This window comes from Lethenteron reissneri, unplaced genomic scaffold, assembly GCF_015708825.2.
Source record: "Lethenteron reissneri isolate LAM-NWPU_2019-01 unplaced genomic scaffold, ASM1570882v1 scaffold_115, whole genome shotgun sequence".
NCBI classification, from domain to species: Eukaryota; Metazoa; Chordata; class Hyperoartia; order Petromyzontiformes; family Petromyzontidae; genus Lethenteron; species Lethenteron reissneri.
Window position 1 is genome coordinate 651,391 of NW_026890838.1, and position 21,143 is coordinate 672,533.

The following is a 21,143-nucleotide window of genomic DNA, read 5'->3' on the forward strand; positions in this document are numbered from 1 at the left end:
CACAACATCATGGATGCATGCCGGGTACAAGCAAGAACATCTGCTGGAATACATAGTGACGGACCAGCGGATGCGAGCCCATGTCCTTGACACCAGGACCTACCGTGGAGCTGATCTGCCCTCTGACCATCGACTAGTCATCTGTAAGATGTGCCTGCCATTCTTCCACTCCGGTGGTGGGTGTACACCAAGGACACCATTCCAACCTAAAGTGGCCTGGTCTCAGTTAGCTGATTAAAGTTGCAAGCGAGAATCTCATCATCGCTTGAAGCTGGGGTTGGCATCGTGCCCCACTCTTCCTTATGTCGAGGGTAAATGGGCGAGGTTTAGGAGTGTGACTCATGTAGCTGCAATGGCTGCTTTGGGTACGCGGTCCAGACCTCCCCAAATACCCTGGCTGACAGAGGAAGTGTTCAGGATAGTTGAGAAAAAGCGACAGGCCCACTCTCATCAGCTACAGCATCCCACGTCAGAGAATGAGGCGGCTTAACGCAGCCTTCGCTCGGAGGTTCAGAGAGCCGTAAGGCACTGCAAGGATGAGTGGTGGTCGCGGGTTGCTGAGGAGATGGAGTCTGTCTCAGTGGCCCGCGATCACAAAGCAGTGCCACACCTATTACCATCATTAGGAGAAAAAACGGTGATCCAATCTCCGACCCCCAGGAACAGGTTTGCAAATTTTCTGAGCATTTCTGTGAGGTCCTGGGGGAGGGGAAATCCCTCAGCCAGGAAAACATCATGGCACAAAGTGGGGATAACCCTGCTGAGGCTGCGGTGCCTAAAACATTGGAAGAGGTCACCCCCTCTGAGTGGCTGGCTGAGGTGCCATCTGTTGAGGAAGTACTGAAGGCGATCCAGAGTCTGAGACCAGGAAAGGCACAGGGCAGAGATGATCTCCCAAGCGAAATGCTGAGGGAGGGTAGCGTTTGGGCACAGACTGCTCTATATGACATCATAACAACAGTCTAGACCGCTGGACGGGTTCCGCAGGATTGGAAGGATGCCTGGTGGTCCCCCTCTTTAAGAAGGGGGACCGCACAGACTGTAACAACTACAGGGGCATCTCACTCCTCAGTGTGCCGGGAAAGGTGCTGGCAAGGATTATTCAACATCGCCTTGCTAGGCACGCTGAGGAGAGGCTTGCGGAACCCCAATTCGGTTTCAGAAAAGGGCGGTCCTGCAAAGATGCCATATTTTCTGTCTGTCTGCTACAGCAGAGGTGTAGGGAATTTAAACAAGACCTACATCTCTGCTTTATTGAGTTGGTCAAGGCCTATGATACCATCAATAGGCCTGGGCTCTGGGTAGTTCTTCGTGCTTTCGGAGTCCCTGACCCTCTGCTCACGATCATTAAGGACCTTCATGATGGTGAGCGGGCCCGGGTTAAACTACGTGGCCCGGAGTCAGAGCCTTTCCCTGTATAACTTGCGGTGCGACAGGGCTGTCTTCTGGCTCCCACATTATTTAATATCTATTTTGATTACGTAGTTCATGAAGCCTTCAATAGCTATACCGGGGGAATCTTCATTTGGTACAGACATGAGAGGCTGATCGATGCCCGGGTGAGATCAAGGGATGGCTCCCTATTGGTCAACCACGTTATGTATGCCGATGTTTTGGTAATAGCTGCTCATTCAGAGGAGGAGTTGGAGACGCTGCTGCTGAGACTGGAGCGTGCCACTAGGAGGTGAGGCCTTACCATCAGCCCCACCAAAACGAAGCACCTGCCTGGGTATTTTTGTACCATCGGACACTCCACCCCCACAACTCCCAATCGGTGATGGGGCAGTAGTGGAGAGAATGGAGAGTTTCCCATACCTGGGCAGTGTGCTTATGACCGGCTCCAGTTTAACAGCAGAGGTCTCACTCCGAATCAGTCGAGCGGCAATATCTTTTCATGGGTTGCGTAACGCTGTGAGGAAGCTACCTGGTCTGTCGCTCCGCACGAAGCTTCAAGTCTTCTCGGCCACAGTCATTCCCTCCCTTCTCTGTGCTTGCGAAACGTGGACCCCCCTAATGGAGCATCTTGGCCGGTTGGAAACATTTAGGCTGGCCTGCCTACGATCTATCCTGAGTTTAACCAGGCTGGATTGTTGTGAGGAGCTCACAAATCCTTGAAAGATCTGGGCAAAGTCCCATCAGTGAGCTCCTCCGGCAGGCAAGGCTGCGTTGGCTGGGTCATGTAGCCCGCATGCCCAGCCACCGCATGCCGAAACAGCTTTTGTTCGGCCGGATCGAGGTGGCTAAACGGGCACGGCACGGGCTAGAGAAGAGATGGAGTGATGTGGTACAGGAGGATGTGGAGCTGAGTGGACTTGCCGATGACTGGTACCAGCGGTGTCAAGATAGGCCTCTGTGGAGGAGGCTCGTGAAGGACGCTACTGGGCAGTTGAAGGCAGTCGCCTTCCAGCAACAAAAGAGGGTGGAGGAGCGACGCTCACAACAATGAGCGGAGCGCCGGGTGGCTAAAGCACAGCAAGTTGGCACAGTAGGGGGCACAGGTGGTGCATCAGCCAGTCATTTCGGTCATCTCAGTCAGTCGACCCGTGGCACCTGGGTCTGCCCCGTGACCTCCTGCCAGCGGGCGTTCGACACTTCACGTGGCCTCAAGATGCACATGCCTGGCACAAGCATCGTGGTGACGTCACCGCCACTTAGTGGCGAGTGGCGGTTGTTGTTGTGCATGGCTCCATCTGACTGTGTAAGTCAATGTGCGTTTGTGTGTCTATGTGTGTCAGTCGATGTGTGTGTGTACGTCGATGTGTATGTGTGTCAGTCCATATGTCTGTGTTAGTCCACATGTGTGTGTAAGTCCATACATATGTGTGTCACTTGATGTGTGTATGTAAGTCAATGCGTGTGTGTTAATCCAAGTGTGTGTATCTAAAGTACATGTCTGTGTGTCACAGTCCATATGTGTATGTTTGTGTAGGGCAATGAGTGTGTCAGTCTATGTATGTGTGTGTAAGTCTATGTGTGTGTGTCTTAGTCGATATGTGTGTGTGTAAGTACATGTCCTTTACGTCAATGTGTGTGAGTCCACGTATGTCTGTGTGTGAGTCGATGTGTGTGTGAGTCGCTGTATGTGTGTACGTCGATATATGTGTGTGTAACTCCATGTGTGTGTATCTAAAGTGGATGTCAATGCTTTGTGAGTCCATGTGTAAGTCCATGTGTTTGTGTGTGTGTAATATAGTTATAGACTCTTGGACGCCGGAGTTGGAGGCACACGTATTTATTCAGTACAGCACAATCGTGGGTATATAACACTGGAGGGGGTATCGGCCCCCTCACCCGTCTACCTGGGGATACACTTTCTAGCTATGTCTAGCCTACCTCCTAGTCCTCCACTAACGGGCTAGGGGAGGCTATCTGGCCCGACACTGGTAAGTCGGGCTTACGGTACCCGGAGTCCCAGACCAGCTCTGATAAGAGCACCGGCTCTGGCTCTCGGGACCACGCCGCTGGCTCGGTCCTGTGCGGCCCTGATAAGGGCGGCGACCCAGGGGAGTCCAGGGCTCTATCTGGACGATCTTCGGTCTTCACTGGTTTAGCTTTAACATTATATCCCCGAGCCCTCCGGCTCATCCCCTTTTATACCAAACCCCGGCTGAGGGGTGGGGCCCCGGGGGATCTCAACTCCGGGCAGCCCCCCAGGCTCCCCGGTGCGGACGTCGTTGAGATCACCTCCCCGTGCACTCACGTAGCCACGCCCACTGTGTTTGTTTCCCGTGTGATCCCATGTATAACAGCCCCTCCGTAACACCCCTACATCACCCCCCCCCCCCCGTACAGCTCGCAGCCGTCCCGGCTGCAACAAAACGACAATAAAAGTTTATTTACCCCTTGACCCCGCGTGTGCCTCACAATTTTTTTTTCAACAATAACGAGAAGGAGAACAACAACAAGAACAACAACAGCAAGAAGGAAAAATAACCCAACGCACCCCCCCCGAATAAATACGAATTCCGTAAAAACGCCCTATATACAATTTGCAGGGAACCACACCACACCCACGACATACAGTGAACACAACATACGATGCGCAGGGAACACACCCCTCCACACAATCCACAATGAACATAGCATGTGAGAAATGTTTTTTTTCGGCATCACAAGAGTCTGCGCATTCTTGCGCGCGTCCTTGCAGCAGGCCCGTCACACGGGGCAACCCCGGATGGCGGGCTGTCGGGTGGCAACCGTCCGTCTCCGAGTGAGTCTCTTTTTGATGCCGCGAGACCCTCGGCATCCCCAGGCGGGGTCGTCGGGCGTAAGCCCGTCACTCCTGATGCACCTGGGGGTAGCACAGCCGGCAACACGTTAGGTGAGAGCAACGGAGACGGACCCAGTGAGTCGGTCGACCCCCCACATGTTTGGCCACGCGTGTGTGAAGTGGGAATTTGTACCACAACGAAGGGTTTTAATCTGGAGGGGTGTACAAACCAGCGCCGCTTCCCCCATTTGATGCGTACGCACTGTGGCCGCAAAACCTCAACCACTTCCACAGGACCCCGCCACAGCCGCACCAGTTTAGAGGAGGTTGCAAGTGGCACCTGTGGACAGTGCAGCCATGCCTTGTCCCCCGGCTTCCACTGCATCCCGTGCCTCTGTCAATTTGGCAAGATTAAATTTAACATGATCGGCCAATTTAGTTTTACCCTGCGGCGCGGGGATCTGCAGCTGGGCCCGAACAGGCGGGTCAGGTTCGCGGCCATACATGAGGAAGAAGGGGGAAAATCCCGTTGCCGCATGGGGGGCCATTCGGTATGCTGCCAAGACCCCTTGAATTTGCAGGTCCCAATCGGTCTGTGAGTCCGAAACCTGCTGTGACAACATCGACGTGATGGTTCGATGCAGACGCTCGACCATCCCGTCAGTTTGCGGGTGATACGGGGAGGTACGAATTTTTTTCGTGCCCAGGAGCTCACAGACTTGTTGGAGTAGTTTGCCGGAAAAATTTTTGCCCTGGTCGGTCAGCAGTCGCTCCGGAGCACCTTTGTCCAGGACGTATCCCTGGACAAAGGCCTCCACGATGGCAGCTACCGACTGGTTGGCAAGGGGCCAGGCCATAGGCCAGCGCGTAAAGTATTCCACACCGGTCAACAAATATCTATTTCCCCTGGGGGTGGTGGGGAATGGGCCCAGAATATCCAGCGCGACAAGTTCGTTCACTCTGGAGACTTTGATCGATTGCAAAGGCGGGTTAGACTCCCGTGCTGGTGGTTTCCGTTGTGCACACCGAGGGCATGACCCCAACAAATCCCCGACATCCCTTGTCATGCCTGGCCAAAAAAAATCAAGCTGGAGCAAGGCGAGGGTCTTTTGGGTCCCCAGGTGGAGGAGGCACTCATGAGCGGCCCACACCACCTTACCCCGCAACCCAGAAGGGACTACCAGCCGGTGTCGATGGGATCTCCCGTCCCAATGCATCAGCAGACCCTGGACCATTTCCCATGAGTCGGCATCACCCCTCCCCCGCCCAGCACCGCCGACGCGACGACGCAACGCGAGGAGAGAGGTATCCTCCATCTGGAGGCGCCCCCATTCAGTGACAGGCAACCCCAACAGGGAATCTTTTCCCTGTTGTGCGATCGAATTCGTCATCGACGTTGCGTCGTCGGCGGCCGCCAAGACCGGAACAGATATCTCCCCCGGAGGCCTGCAACGTCCCGACCCCAGGAGGCATGCGCATTCGGAGGTGGTTGGCATGCGCGACAGAGCGTCCGCATTGGTGTGGCAAACGCCCTTACGGTACGTAGTTTCAAAATCAAAGTCCTGGAGAATCTCCAACCATCGAGACAATTGTCCCGATGGTTGAACTCGCAGGGCGTACTGTAGTGCCGCATGATCTGTGCGGACGGTGAAATGCCGACCGTACAGATATGGGCGATACTGTTGGATGAAATAGACAATTGCCAACAGTTCCCGACGGGTGACACAATATCTTTGCTCCGCTGAAGACAACACCCGACTACCGTACGCGACTACCCGTTCCACGCCGTCAACCACCTGGGAAAGCACGCCCCCAATACCCGTGTTGCTCGCATCGGTGTCGAGCAAAAAGGGTTTAGAAAAATCTGGGTAAACCAAGGGAGGAGCTTTTACCAGAGCGTCCCGAAGGGAGCGGAAAGCAGCCTCCTCCTCCTGTCCCCAATGAAACCGAACCCCCTTTGACGTCAAAGCGTGTAGGGGTTTCGCAATCGTCGCAAAATCCGCGACAAACCGTCGGTAGTACGACGCGAATCCAATAAAACTCCTGACCTCACCCACCGAGGTGGGAGTCGGCCAGGAGCTGACGCACTGCGTTTTGGCGGGATCGGTAGCAATACCTGAGCGCCCGACGATGTGTCCCAAATAACGCACAGATTCGCGTAACAGATGACATTTTTGGGGTTTAAACTTCAAATTAGCAGCCCGCATCTTGAGGAAAACCGCCCGCAACCTCTGGAGATGTTCGTCAAATGTTTTACTAAAGACGATAACGTCATCCAAATAAATCAAACACGAGTCCCATTGCAATCCAGCCAAAACCAATTCCATCAATCGCTGGAAAGTTGCCGGCGCTGAGTGGAGTCCCATCGGCAACCGGTTGAATTGGAACAGGCCGTGCGGTGTACGGAATGCAGTTTTAGGCTTTGAATCATCGTCCAGAGGAAGCTGCCAGAATCCCGAAAGCAAATCCAATGTGGAGAAGAATCGCGCTCCCGCCAAGGCGTCAAGCGATTCGTCCATCCGTGGGAGCGGGTATTCGTCGGCAACAGAAATTTTGTTGAGGCGACGAAAATCGACGCAAAAATGCAACGGGCCGTCCTGTTTTTTAACCAGGACGATCGGCGCTCCCCAAGGGCTGGTAGAGGGAGAAATGATGTCGGCGGCTAACATGTCATCAACGGCCAATTTGACATGGTCCTTTTCGGCGGGACTTAACCGAAAAGGATTCTGGCGTATTGGCGCGCTGTCACCTGTATCAATATGGTGACGCAGCAGATGGGTACAGCCCAAATCGAATTTATTCCGACTGAAAACGTCGGAAAATTCACGCAGCAGTGTTTTAAGCTTTTGACGCTCTAAATCCGACAGGTCCGTCGATCCCGCACAAAGCGCCTCGAGCCACCCTTCATCGCTGTCCGAATGTGGTCGCGGCAGAGGGACAGTGCTTATGTGATTCGCGACGGGTTCCTCACAGGGCACCGGCGTTGCGTGAACAAGCACGGTCCCCTGTGGAACCACCACCGTCTGCGACCCCACATTGAGGACCGCGATGAAAGGATCCCCGTCCCCTTTAACGATGGTCTGGGCCGGAATTAAATGAGGTCCGCTAACCCCGGCCCTAGACGGCCCCAGCAGAACCCCCTGATCCCCCATGCCTTTAGCGAAGGGCCGACGAAGTTTCAGAGATACCAACATTTGTGCCCCCGGCGGTACGCGTACTGTTCTATCGACGAACGCCGGTACCGTCGCGAACGCCGTCCGACTCGCAACGGGGGACGGCAGAAACGCCATGCGTCGGCCCGACGGGAGCTCAATGCAGCCCTGGTCGATTAAAATACGAATCGGCATTTTGCCCAGGAAGTCCGTCCCCAGCAGGCACGGAACCGCCAGCGAGGAGGAAACAAAAATCGGGCCAGACAATTTAATATCACCGATACAAATTTGCGCACGAATTTGTCCAATGATGCCAAGTGAGCCCCCGTTAGCAGCATAGAATGGCACGTTAACGGGCAGCAAAGGACGGCTCTGGACAGGGAGAATATTGTAAATTAGTTCCGAAATGATGGTCGCCGATGCTCCTGTATCGACCAGGATGCGCACCTCAACCCCGTCAATGTGCCCCACAACGGCTGACGACCCCGACGATCCAGCCACAACGCGATGGGCCAACACGGACCACTGCCTGGGTTCGATATGAGTCCCCATAGTGGTGCGTGTTGGCGGGACGGTGCGCAATGTCGGCCCTCCGTTCGTTGCGGCGTGCGAATGTGTGACGGGTGTGTGTGTGGGCCAAACATGAGGGGTGCCGCGACTCGCCGGGTTATGTTGATGGAGCTTGGGAGGAGGGCCGGCGTCCTGTCGAGGCGTCGTCCCGCGCTGCCGAGGAGAGCGGCACCCCGAGGCGACATGGCCCCGGATGCCGCAGTTGTAACAGCGCGGGAGCGCTGGCGACGATGATGGATGGTCGAGGCGGCTCGATCCGTCCCGGCCCGCCCGTACTCCCGCTCTCTGCTGCAGTTGATGGTCGATGGCGCAAATTTCCTCCGCCGGGAGGGTCGCTGCAGCCACAGCACGCCCGGCCTTGCTGGCCTTCCGTCGCTGCGAGAGTAGGTTGGCGTGGAGGAGTCGTGCAGCCTGGAGGGAACACATTTCTGCGTCGTCCTGTGCAACGACGGCGATGTCCAGGTCGTCCGCCAGCAGGAGGATCTTTTCCGTTACCATCGCGTCCATGCCTTCGTTGTCCATTCGTGGGAAGGCCGTCTTTGCCAGTGCCAGGAGACTCGTACGATACGCCAGGGGCGACTCCTTTGCACCCCGCTGGCGATCATAGAAGAGCTGCCTGCAGTCCGACGATGGTCCGTAGACTGCAGCCAGCAGCTGCAGCGCCATCTGTAGCAGTGGAGCGTTTGTCCCTCGGCGCCGATGTAAGAGTGGCGAGGGCGTCGCCGTCGAGGAGCGCCGGCAGCGCGCGGAGAGCCTCGGCATCTGTCCACTGCGCCATTTCCTGGTGTGCGAGGAAGCGCCACTGGAAGCCGCCCCAGTCGCCATCCTCGCCCACAAACTCCTTGAGTGGAGATAGCCGTTGGTGCAGCGCAGCGGCCGCCGTGGAAGCTCGCTCTCCGTTGTCCCCGTCACTCGGCTTGGCTTCGGCGCGAACGACGGATGGCATCGCCAGTCGCACCAGTGGTGACGCTCTGTCCGCTGGTGATGACGCGGCAGCCACTGTACGGCCGACGTCGGACGCGAGGTTCAGGCCGGCCACGCCCTCAGCAGCTGCTGCGGCGATGGCGGGAGATTCGAAGTCGGGCCCCGTCGAAATGGCGGGAAGGCGCACCGGTCGTCGGCTGTCGTCGCTCCGTGGCGGTCCACCAGCCCCCAGCCGTGTGATCTGTTCCAGCGTGGCGGCAGCAGCGTACAGCAGCTCCGCCAGTCTCGCGTGGGCCAGCCTCAGTCCTTCTGTCGACGTCTCCCCTCCATCCCGATGCTGCGGTATGGATGCATCCGGCCCCGGCTGCTCGGTGCCATCTTCAGCCGTCTCGGGCTCCACAACTGCAGCGGTGTCCTCTGCCTCCGGTACCCCGGCTCGAGCTGTCCGGCCCGTGTCCATGTTCGTGGTCGTTCACTTCTGTCACCAGATGTAATATAGTTGAAGACTCTTGGACGCCGGAGTTGGAGGCACACGTATTTATTCAGTACAGCACAATCGTGGGTATATAACACTGGAGGGGGTATCGACCCCCTCACCCGTCTACCTGGGGATACACTTTCTAGCTACGTCTAGCCTACCTCCTAGTCCTCCAATAACGGGCTAGGGGAGGCTATCTGGCCCGACACTGGTAAGTCGGGCTTACGGTACCCGGAGTCCCAGACCAGCTCTGATAACAGCACCGGCTCTGGCTCTCGGGACCACGCCGCTGGCTCGGTCCTGTGCGGCCCTGATAAGGGCGGCGACCCAGGGGAGTCCAGGGCTCTATCTGGACGATCTTCAGTCTTCACTGGTTAATCTTTAACATTACATCCCCGAGCCCTCCGGCTCATCCCCTTTTATACCAAACCCCGGCTGAGGGGTGGGGCCCCGGGGGATCTCAACTCCGGGCAGCCCCCCAGGCTCCCCGGTGCGGACGTCGTTGAGATCACCTCCCCGTGCACTCACGTAGCCACGCCCACTGTGTTTGTTTCCCGTGTGATCCCATGTATAATAGCCCCTCCGTAACACCCCTACATGTGTGTGAGTCGATATGTCTGTGTGTGTCAGTCCATGGCCGCTTTGTGTACGTGGCTCTATGTGAGTCATTGTAAGTCAATTTCTTTGCGTGTCTGTAGGTCCATGTGTGCGTGTGAGTGAATGTATGTGCTTTATTGACCTGCTCAAGGCCTCTAACACCATCAGTAGGCCTGGCCTCTGGGTTGTTCTTCATTCTTACGGAGTACCTCACCCTTTGCTCACGATCGTTAAGGACCTTCATGATGGTGAGCGGCCCCGCGTCAAACTATGTGGCCGTCAGTCAGAGCCATTACCTCTACACCTTGGGGTGTGACAGGGAGGTCCTCTGGCTCCCACATTATTTAACATATCTTTTGACCACATAGTTCGTAAAGCCTTCAATGGCTGTACTGGAGGAATTACCATATGGTACAGATACAATGGGAGGCTGATCGATGCCCGGGTGCGGTCAAGGGATGGCTCCCTATTGCTCAAACATGTTATGTATGCCGATGCTCTGGTGATTGCTGCTCACTCAGAGGAGGAGTTGGAGGCACTGCTGCTGAACATGGAGCTTGCCACTAAGAGGTGGTGGCTTACCATCAGCCCCACCAAAACTAAGCACGTGCCTGGGTATTTTGTACCATCAGACAATCCACCCCCCCACAACTGACAATTGGTGAGCGGCAGTTGTGGAGAGTTTGGAGAGATTCCCATACTTGGCCAATGTGCTCATGACTGGCTCCGGTTTAACAGCAGAGGTCTCATTCCAAATCAGTCGAGCGCCATTATCTTTTTATCGGCTGCGTTACGCTGTGTGGAAGCTACCTGGTCTCTCGCTCCGCATGAAGCTCCAGGTCTTCTCGCCCACGCTAATTCCCTCCCTTCTCTACACTTGCGAAACGTGCACCCCCCTAATAGAACATCTTCGCCGGTTAGAAACATTTAGGCTGGCCTGCTAACGATCCATTCTTGGTTTAACCATGTGTGCGTCTAAGTCGATGTGTTTCTATGTGTGTGGATCGATGTCTATGTGTAAGTCCATTTATCTATCTGCCTTTATCGCCCGGGCAACGCCGGGTTCTTAACGCTAGTTACTCAATGTTTGATTACTTAGACCTGTGCGAAGCCAAGTAAATTAGCTAGTACTGAATAAATACTATACTTTCGATGATGTTTGTGCGTGAGTGGGGAGTGGTAGTGCAACGGTTAGCATGCTGAGCTATAATCGCAGTGAGCCGATTTATATTTCCTGAGCCAAGCCACATTTGGTTGTCGCCTAATGAAGCTGTTTGTAATTACTGTAGTATTCAAGATTGTAAATGTTGTGGCTTGGCTCTCCAACACACAACCGGTGTGCTGTACTAGTGACGAATTGGCCACGTTCTGTTTACGTGACAACCCTTACTAGTTGGCTGTGTCGGGTGGTGGGGGTTTAACTACACGATTTAACCCAAACAAACCTGTATTACAGATGTATATTTGGAGTTTGCGTGTCTCTCTCCCGTGGTCGCGTGGATTTTCCTCCACATTTAGAGTCAACATCACCACGCGTTTAGAGTATTTGACTGATATACATTTCCACACGTTGCTAAGCCATTTTGTTGTGGGCAGGTGGCTTCTGGAAAAGAGCAGTATAGCTCAAGTGGGCTTGGCCTGGTAAGAGAAAAAAAACTAAATACTTAAAATAAACAAACTTTCAAAGTAGTGAGCCAGATGAAGACAAATTAAACTTAAGCAGAGAATTAAAGCAAATGCCATCAGGCGAGGGCAGGAGGCAAAGCCCCGCATGACTAGGCCCCGCGTTGTAATGTTCCAACCTGGACATCGATTCCATACTTGCTGCTCCTCAATTGATATCCCTACGAGAAAGAAGATGCGAGGCTCTACCTGGGTAAACAACAACAACCACCACGATGTGAACTTCTCACCTCTGATCTCAGTGAGAGCGCGCGCAGTGCAGCAGCTTCCTGGTATCTCGTGACGTCACGCAGCAGCAGGAGGTGACATGACGTCACTTGCAGGGATCAACACAATCTCCTCCCCAACGAGCGGCGGTGTAGCTGAATACATTATGTTAATGAGCCGCCAGTAACTAAGCGTAGCTTTGTACAGTACAAATAAGGATAGAAAAAATAATAACAATTATGGGACCTCCTTTGCCAGCACCAAAGTATGGGAATAGGTTTTCCCCATTTTCTGGCAACAAAAACAGGTGTTAAGATGTTAAAACACCAAACTGACACCTTTTACAAGGAATCATGTCTGCATTAACCAGAATTGTGGTAAAAATGCAAACAAAAAAACGTACTCTTAGACCGGCCCGTATGTGAAGCACGGGACATGCTGCTCACACAACCTACAGCAACAGCAGTTGTGCAACGTGCACTCCGTATGCAGTTGCAGCCCTTCGAGGCTATGGGGCGAGAGCGCCGGGAGTGGCGCCGGGAGTGGCGCAGGGGTGACAGGGGGCCATGGCACTCCGGATGAACCCAGAGGGCTGGTTGCCGGAGGTACTGGGGGTGGGGCCCCCAAAGAGGGGGGCTGGGGGACCCCGGGACCGGTTCCAGGAGCCTCTGGAAAGGTCGAGAAGAAGGCGTGCCTAGGGGCGTGGGAGGCCCCGGGACTGGGAATATAAGCCGGACCCCTCAACAGGTCCGGCGGTTGTTGCTGGTCTCAAGACATGAAGACGCCCGGGGTCAAGACCAGGACTCGAGTCGGAGTCCGGCTTGACGGCTCCCTCCCCCAGTCGCGTTAGGGCGAGTTAGGCTGGAGGGACCACCTTCCCAGTTATCTGGTGGAAGGGGCAGCTACCCCTTGTGTTAGCTCCAAGAAGCCTCGCTCTCCCTCTGTACCCACTACATATGCATTATCTTTGAAACTGATTAGTCCACATAAGATACAACTTTCTCTTGAGCCTAGGCTCAGAGACACCTTTCTCTTGAGCCTACGTGACTTTACCGAAGGAACCAAAGATAATGCAATTATCAGAGTACGTTTCTTTTTGCATTCTGACCACAAGCATTGTGGTTAATGCAGACATGATTCCTTCTAAAAGGTTTCAGTTTGGTGTTTGCCATCTTAACACCTCTTTTGTTGCTAGACAAAAGGGTAAAACCTATTCTCAATAATAACAATATCACGACGTTTTGATCGCAACACAAGCAATCAAAGAAGATGGCGGCGGCGTTTGAGTTGTGCTGCGTGACTGTGTGAGTGAGCTGTGTGTGTGAGTGAGCCGTGTGTGTTTAAATTGAGAGATTGGCGGGTGCAGGGGGGTTAAATCGTTTAACTCGGGTTTAATCGTGTTCTTTTTCCATTTGTCCGTAATCATCCCTTTCCTTCATCTCTCTCGTGTCAGTATAAATGTACATATCTGTATTCATTACAGTATTCAATACAAATGAATGTTTATTTATTCTAATTGTAAGGTTTATTAACGTTTATTTAATGTTAATGAGTTTGAATGTGATTTAGGGCCTAGTCCGTAAGCACCTTGCCTAAAGCCCATGGCTTTTTGATTATTTAAAAAGTTTGTAAATTTGTGTCAATTTATGCACAATACATCGTACTCGGGTCACCGGGTTCATAATACAAGATACAAACACACGGATATTTATTATAATTTAAGATTTATTCACTTTGTTTATCGAGTTTAAATGTGATAACGGCCTAGTCCATACTCTTAGGTTTTTCGGTAAAGTCACGTAGGTAAAAATAATAAAAATAAAATAATAAATGAAAATAATTACAATCACGTTTCGGAGGCAACACAAGTCTCCGTCTTCAGGTGGGACCGTCACAGCCAAATTTACTGTATCAAGTGAAGGGAAATCCAAGAGACTATCTTATATACTGACTAGCGGTAAGTACCCGGCGTTGCTCGGGCGAAAAAGGCAGACACACACATGCACTTACACACAGACATTGACCCACACACATAGAAACACATAGACTTAGAAGCACACACACATATATGGTTAAACCCAGGATGGATCGTTAGCAGGCCAGCCTAAATGTTTCTAACCGGCGAAGATGCTCCATTAGGGGGATGCACGTTTCGCAAGCGTATAGAAGGGAGGAAATTACCATGGCCGAGAAGAGCTGAAGCTTCGTGCGGAGCGACAGACCAGGTAGCTTCCACACAGCATAACGTAGCCGATGAAAAGATAATGGCGCTCGACTGATTTGAAGTGAGACTTCTGCTGTTAAACCGGAGCTGGTCATGAGCACACTGGGCAGGTATGGGAATCTCGGCAATCTCTCCACAACTGGCGCATCACGAATTGTGAGCTGTGGGGGTGAATTGTTCGATGGTACAAAATACCCAGGCAGGTGGTTAGTTTTGGTGGGGCTGATGGTAAGGCCCCACCTCTTAGTGGCAAGCTCCAGGTTCAGCAGCAGTGAGCAGCAATCACCAGAGCATCGGTATACATAACATGGTTGAGCAATAGGGAGGCATCCGTTGACCGCACCCAGGCATCGATCAGCCCCCATTGTATCTGCACCATATGGTAATTGATCAGGTACAGCCATTGAAGGCTTCACGAACTACGTGGTCAAAAGATTTTAAATAATGTGGAGCCAGAGGACATCCCTGTCACACCCCAAGGTGTAGAGGGAATGGCTCTGACTGACGGCCACGTAGTTTGACGCAGGGCCGCTCACCATCATGAAGGTCCTTAAGGATCGTGAGCAAAGTTTGAGGGACTCCGAAAGCATGAAAAACAACCCAGAGGCCAGGCCTACTGATGGTATCATAGGCCTTGAGCAGGTCAATAAAGTACATACATTCACTCACACACACACGGACCTACAGACACGCAAAGAAATGGACTTACACTGACTGACATGGAGCCATGCACACAAAGCGACCAACACAGACGCCCATGGACTGACACACACAGACATAGACTGACACACATACGACTCACACACACACATCGACTCACACAGACATACGTGGACTCACACACACATTGACGTAAACACACATGTACTTACATAGACACATATCGACTAAGACACACACACATGGACTTACACACACATACATAGACTGACACACACATTGCCCTACACACACATAGACATATGTACTGTGACACACAGACATCTACTTTAGATACACACATGTAGATTAACACACACACATCGACTGACACACATAGACACACAAACGCACATTGACTTACACACTCAGATGGAGCCATAAACACATATCGACTCACACACACACACGCATTCACTTAGACACACACACATCGAGTGAAACACGTATGGACTTACACACACGTGGACTAACGCACACACAGCAACTGATATGCACACAAATGGACTGACACACACACACAAACACTTGTACATACACACACACACATGGGGCGTTGTCCGTTTGAAAAAGACAGACACACACATGGACTCACACACAGACATGGAGCCACACACATTGAAACCCATCGACTTACACGCACACAAATACATATGGACTCACACACACAGACACCGACTTTAGGGACACACATGTAGTTTCTGCACACAAACATTATCATCGTAATATTTATAAAGTTATTTGTTTAATAATAGTAAACAATAAACCTCAGTTCTTAGCGAAAGATGCAAGAAAATTGTACTTTACATTGGCGTGGTGACGCATCGTCCCGTGCAGAGCCTGCGGCCTCGCCTAGATTGGCAAGCCGGAGGTGAGACGTTGCCAGGCTGTGCGCTGAGCCGCTATCCCCCCCACCATCCCCCCGCCCGAGGCAGAATAATACGATGTAAGCGTTGTCATAATATTAAATTAATGTGAGGGCTTTATAGCAGCAACTACACATATTGTGGTGGGGGGGAAGACATCACACTGTGAAGAGAAATCGGCAGCGTGATGTGTATATTTATTCCTTGTTAAACGCATAAAATGTCTTCCGTGAGCTGGAGTGAACGCGCATGACTTGGCAGGGTCCGCCCCCCCCACGCAATTGTCGTGAGTTGGTACGGTCGATGTCTCGCAATAAGTAAATAATGAATAATAGAAATGGCACAAATGCGTTAAACTACTTTAAAGTTTACGGATGGGAAAACGGAATAGCCTATTCCCACCGCGGGGCTTAGGGTGTGCTGCCTGTCAAAAAAATTTCTACCTAAAGCCCACCATCTGAGAGCCAAATCCCCCGCAAGCGCGAGCGCGCGGAGACTTTTATATATGAGAAAGATTAAGGGGAGGGGGGAGGAGCTTATCTAAATATGGCAGTCAGGGACTGGGAGGGTAGAAGGGGAAGGTACCTGTTAAACACCTCCGGAAGAATTACAGCCGATGTTGGCTTCCAAAACCAAAAAATTGCAGCACTGTTAAACGCTGGGGATGTCAGCAACTCGGTAAAATAGACACTAGTACCTGTCAAATAAGATGGTACAAATATGCCTAGTTAAATCTTTTTTATATGGTTAATAACATCTTTCCAATGATTGCTCAATTTGTACCCATCATCACGGTTGAAGTTATGTCTATGTTTGTATATCTGGATGGCTTCATGCACAAACCTTTGATGGTAGCCAGAAGGTTTGCAGAGCACCTTGGTCTCAGAAAAGACAATATCCCCAGGGCGGAGGGGGCTGCCCCGATTGCCAACCCACCCGTTGGGGCCTTCTCCCGTGCGTCCCCAGGCCACACACCACAGCCACAATGTCCTCCTCCCACCATGGCCAAGCCTCCACTTTGGACCAATGCTGACAGGCCTCATGGCCCTGAATTTCCTGGGCCACCTTCAAGGACGTGATCCCCCAAGCCTTCGGCGAAGAGCAGGGCGATCCCCGATTCCCGCGCCAGCAGCCTTTCCGCCGCCAAGAAGTCGAGCTCCGTCTCACCCATCTGGCACCCCAGCACCAGCAGAGCCTCCTGGAAAGGGAAGGGTGTCTTGGCCTCCCCTCGCTTCTGCTGGAGAAATCTCATGTGGGCGTCGCATGGTCGGCCAAAAATTGCCCCTTGCAGTGCCATTGACTCCGCTGCCCCTCCAGCGCTATCCTTTCCGCCGCCAAGAAGTCGAGCTCCGTCTCACCCATCTGGCACCCCAGCACCAGCAGAGCCTCCTGGAAAGGGAAGGGTGTCTTGGCCTCCCCTCGCTTCCGCTGGAGAAATATCATGTGGGCGTCGCATGGTAGGCCAAAAATTGCCCCTTGCAGCGCCATTGACTCCGCTGCCCCTCCAGCGCTATCCCGCGCTCTAAGCAAAATAGCACCCACCAGCCATGCCAAGCCCTCCACGGGCAAAATGGCGCCCACCACATGTGCGGTCTCCGGCCAAAGGCTCCTCCACGCTCCCGCACCGACGGGGACCACCACCCTCGTGACTCCTTTCCGCTCCACTGGCTGTGGCGTGCCTCCCACGCTCCCCCACGCTCCTCTCAGCACGGTAGTCCTCGGCCATGCCAAGTGCTCGGCGCGTGACCGTGGAGGATCGGGCTCCTCTCTCGCCAATTCGCCGCCGCTCTCCCGCCAATCCGCAGCTGCTCTTTCTCCGCCAATGGGCTTTGTAACTGGGGTCCCGGGGCTGGCGGAGGGATGAATGTTTCGCCTTTCCCATCCTCCGATGACACTTCACCCCACTTCTAACACCAGTTGTCGTGTCATCGTAGTGGGAGACAAGGTTTATAAGAGAGCACCTTGATTAACACCTTCACAGGTTCACCATCACACTCCCTAGTCGTCTAACCTAGCATAAACACAACCCTGACCATGTAACACCGATGGCACTGACCGAGACAGCCAACAACGATCTGGCCACGCAATATCTAGTGAAGACGGCATTGATGAAGCGGCGAAGATGACAGCAACGACGAGACGTGTCCCCTTCCAAAACCGACAGCCCTGAGCTCCCACTCTCAGCTGCTTTTATGCACCCAGCGTGGCCTGGCTCTACCCTGGCCACGCCACCCTTCTCGAACCCACTAGCAGGTTCCAGGGGCTTTCAGATGGGGTCTTCCGTGACCCTTGCCTCAGTTCCTCTGCCCTGCCGACACACCCGTCCCTCCATAGGAGATAACGGCGTCGGCGGAAAATGGCTGGCCAACAGCCGCTCCGCATCCAGTAGAGCATCCGGAGGAGTAGCAGCCGACGGCGTCGAGGGTGTCACGCACTCCGGTCCTGTGGGCGGGACTGCAGAACCACCCTGAGGAACAACCTCAACAGGCGCCCCCCCCCCCCCCCCCCCCCCAGCTCGCCCGGCACACCTGACACTCGGCCCTCATGGATCGGAGATGAAGGGATGTGACAGGGGAGTGACAAAAGGCTTGAGGGCGGGATGGATGGACAAACCAATTCCGATGGCCGAACCGGATCTTAACACATTGTGGCCGATTGGCCCGTATCACCTCAACCGGCCCCCGCCAGGGTCTGTACAACTTGGGGGATGTGCCCACGGGCATTTGAGGGCAGTGCAGCCAAGCCCTGTTCCCCGGGGCCCACTGTTTACCCGGCACGCGAAGGCCCCTTAGACATTCATTGGCCGATTGCTGTGAAGCGGACTTTTATTTCGAAGCCTCACGTGCTTCCGAAACCCGTTAAAGGGTGACATGCATGGGTTCTGAGATGGTATCCTCGGCTTCCTAAAAGCGTATTTAGCTGGATGTCAATAGGAGAGGGGGCGGGGGGGGGTTTGGTTCTCTCCCTTACATTAGAAAGAATGGCGAGTCGCCTGTGGAAACGTGCGGAGCCATTCTATAGGCTGCAAGTACCCCTGGAATGTGCAGGTCCCAGTCTTTCTGGGACGCATCGACCTGCTCACTCCACATAGAGGTTAGAGTCCTGTTAAGTCGCTCCACCATCCCTTCCATCTGGGGATGATAGGGCAACTTGCGGACCTTCTTCGTGCCCAAAAGTTCGCACACCTCTTGCAATAATTTTGATGAAAAATGTTTCCCTTGGTCAGGAAAGAGGCGCTCCGGGGCCCCCTTATCCAGCACGTATCCGTGCAAAAATGCCTCGGTGATGTGGCGGCCGATTGATTGGGGAGCGGTCAAGCCACAGGCCAACGGGAGAAATACTCCACACCCACCAGCAAATATTTATTACCTTGGCCTGTGACGGGGAAAGGTCCAAGTATATCGAGTGCGACAAGCTTGTTGATACGGGAAACTTTAATAGATTTCAAGGGCGGACAGCGTTTAGCAGATGGCAGTTTGCAGCTAGCACATTGCACACAACTCTTCAGGATGTTCTTGACGTTTCCCACCATTCCAGGCCAAAAAATATCAAGCTTAAGGGTAGCCAGGTTTTTGTGAACTCCCAGGTGCATCAGCCGCTCGTGGATGGTCAAAATTAGTCTACCCCTGAGGCTTGTGGGTACCACGATACTGTAGCGACGCAAGCCACCGACCCAACACATTAAAAGACCTTCCTTGAAAATGACAGGAGCTACCCTGCGTTGGCTCGACACATCGCCCGGATCACTGACGCGGCGCCGCAATTTCAATAGGGAGGCGTACTCCGCCTGGAGGCGCCCCCATTCGTCGTGGCTCAACCCAAGGGGAGCATCGCATGCGACGGAATTGCCGTGATTATCAGGGGTGGAGGTCCCTGCCGATGCGACAACCGGGGGAGGCACAGGCACGGTAGTCAATCTGCATCAGCCCGAACCCGAGAAGCACGCACATTCGTCGCCCGTGGGAAGCCGCGAAAGCGCGTCCGCATTAGTGTGCCGCGCACCCTTATGGTAAGACACCCGGAATGAGTAGTCCTGCAGGATTTCCGACCAGTGGGAGAGCTGGCCGGATGGTTGCTCAACACATAAAGCATACTGGAGGGCGACGTGATCGGAACGCACCTCAAATCGCCTGCCATACAGATAGGGCCGGTACTGCTGTATGAAGACTATGGCAAGCAGTTCCTGACGCGTCACGCAGTAGCGTTGCTTAACCGGGGACAGCATTCTGCTGCCATAGGCCACAACCCTCTCCACCCCATTGACCACCTGGGACAACACTGCGCCAATGCCTGTGTTGCTAGCCTCAGTGTCCAGGACGAATGGTAATGAAAAATCTGGGTATCTGAGGAGAGGAGCGTCTACCAGCCCATCGCAGAGCGCAACAAATGCTGCCTCTTCCTCTGCTCCCTATCAAAATTTCTGGCCCTTTGTAGTCAGGGTGTGGAGGGGTTTGGCAATGGTGGCGAACCCGGGCACAAAGCGGCGGTAGTAGGATGGCAAATCCGATAAAGGTACGCACCTCACCCACCAACTTGGGGGTTGGCCATGTGCGCATGCATGCACGCAGTTTTATCAAGATCTGTCGCAATACCCGACTCGCTGACTATGTGCCCAAGGTACAGACGTCTGCAACAGGTGGCATTTCTGAGGTTTAAAGTTGAGGCTAGCCACTCGCATTTTAAGAAAAACAGCGCTTAGCCGGACTAAGTGCTCATCAAATGTGCGGCTAAACACGTACAGTATATCAGGCAGGAGTCCCATTGGAGTCCTGCCAGGACCAACTCCATGAGCCTCTGGAACGTCGCCGGGGCTGAGTGGAGGCCCATTGGAAGCCAGTTAAACTCAAATAAACCTTGCGGCGTACGAAAAGCAGTCTTAGGCTTTGAACAATCATCCAAGGGCAGTTTCCAGAATCCCAAAAGCAGGTTGAGCATCGAAAAAAATCGTGCCCCTGCCAGCGCGTCCAGCAAATCATCCATACGTGGCAGGGTGTACGCGTCCGCCACAGATACTTTGTTAAGCTTGCGGAAGTCCACGCAAAAGCGTAAACTCCCGTTGTGCTTCTTCACGAGCATAATCGGAGCACCCTATGGGCTCGTGGATAGGGAAATGTCGGCGGCCAACATATCGTTGACCGCCTGGCGCACATGTTCCTTTTCAGCAGGACTCAAGCGGTAAGGGTTTTGCCGAATGGGGGCAGTCATCTGTGTCAATATGGTGGCGCAGGAGGGCCGTGCGACCAATGTCAAATTGACCCCTGCTGAAAATGTCCCAAAACTCGAGCAACAGCATGTGCAGCGCGGACCTCTGGGCGCTGGACAAGTTTTCGGAGCAGAGGGCATCTGCCCAGCTGTCCTTGCCAATTAGCCCTTGGTCCGTGTTCGGCACGACCCCTACACCCCCCATTACATTACCATCTACCTTCGCGGCCGATGCGTGGGTGAGCACCGTGCCCACCTGTATAACTGACGCGTCCGGCCCAACATTTAGCATCTGAATGAACGGCTGCTGGTCCCACGAGACCAGCGTCGG

The 21,143-nt window shown here is 53.6% G+C and overlaps 2 protein-coding genes across 4 annotated transcripts in view; one reads left to right on the forward strand and one right to left on the reverse strand.

The window, feature by feature from the left end:
- Window positions 1–21,143, forward strand: part of LOC133361624 (zinc finger protein 664-like) — a 346,361-nt gene that overhangs the window by 208,290 nt on the left and 116,928 nt on the right. The window lies entirely within an intron of this gene.
- Window positions 1–21,143, reverse strand: part of LOC133361596 (oocyte zinc finger protein XlCOF6-like) — a 61,968-nt gene that overhangs the window by 10,669 nt on the left and 30,156 nt on the right. The window contains exon 1 of one of the 3 annotated variants that reach the window (XM_061580531.1): window positions 11,845–11,899. The exons of the other annotated variants lie outside the window; for them this stretch is intronic. The gene's annotated coding sequence lies outside the window, so the exon portion shown is untranslated. Of the gene's footprint in view, window positions 1–11,844; window positions 11,900–21,143 lie in introns of those variants that run through there. 3 annotated transcript variants of the gene reach the window in all.